Source organism: Neomonachus schauinslandi, chromosome 11 (genome assembly GCF_002201575.2).
Source record: "Neomonachus schauinslandi chromosome 11, ASM220157v2, whole genome shotgun sequence".
NCBI classification, from domain to species: domain Eukaryota; kingdom Metazoa; phylum Chordata; class Mammalia; order Carnivora; family Phocidae; genus Neomonachus; species Neomonachus schauinslandi.
In genome coordinates this window covers 26,545,702-26,546,448 of record NC_058413.1, presented here as the reverse complement: position 1 = coordinate 26,546,448, position 747 = coordinate 26,545,702, and the positions used below count along the sequence as shown (strand labels likewise).

Here is a 747-nt window from a genome sequence, read left to right as displayed (position 1 = left end):
GCTCAAAGTGTTGACCAGCAAATGGAAAGAACACTGTGATTTGCCCTGGTACACACCATAGAGGCATTTCCTTGCATCTCATAGTTATTCAATACGTAGACACAACTGCATACATAATTACATAAAATGGAGGACCGTTCATTCGTGCCTGAGGTGTCATTAACACCATGTGATCAGGAAGACAGTTTTTCTTTGTTGTTGTTGTTTTTAATTTGTGGTTTATTAAAAATATGGAACGCTTCACGAATTTGCATGTCATCCTTGCGCAGGGGCCATGCTAATCTTCTCTGTATGGTTCCAATTTTAGTATGTGTGCTGCCGAAGCGAGCACGACAGTTTTTCTTTGAAGGCAGTAGTTCTAATAGGGTTATCCCTCTTTTACAAATACAAATACTTTATAACATCTCCTTTATTATCCTGAGATAAAATTCATTAGTACAATAAATCATTTACACATATAATAAACAATGAAGGCCCCAACTTCAACATAAAAGAGAAATGAAGGGAATGTATTTTATAATAAAATGTGTATTTCAGGGGCACCTGGGTGGTTCAGTCAGTTGAGCATCTGACTCTTGGTTTCAGCTCAGGTCATGATCTCAGGCTCATGGGATCAAGCCCCATGTCAGGTTCTGTGCTCAGCACAGTCTGCTTCTCCCCTTCCCTCTGCTCCTCCCCCACTCTCTGTCTCTCAAATGAATAAATAAAATCTTTTTTTTAATAAATAAAATCTCTAACAATATATAT

General features: G+C 38.2%; 1 non-coding gene across 1 annotated transcript; it reads right to left on the bottom strand.

Annotated features, from left to right (window-relative positions):
• Positions 1-224: 224 nt before the first annotated feature.
• Positions 225-331, bottom strand: LOC123326239. The gene has a single exon (XR_006540952.1). It is a non-coding gene; the product is annotated as a U6 spliceosomal RNA (small nuclear RNA).
• Between the last annotated feature and the right edge of the window lie 416 nt (positions 332-747).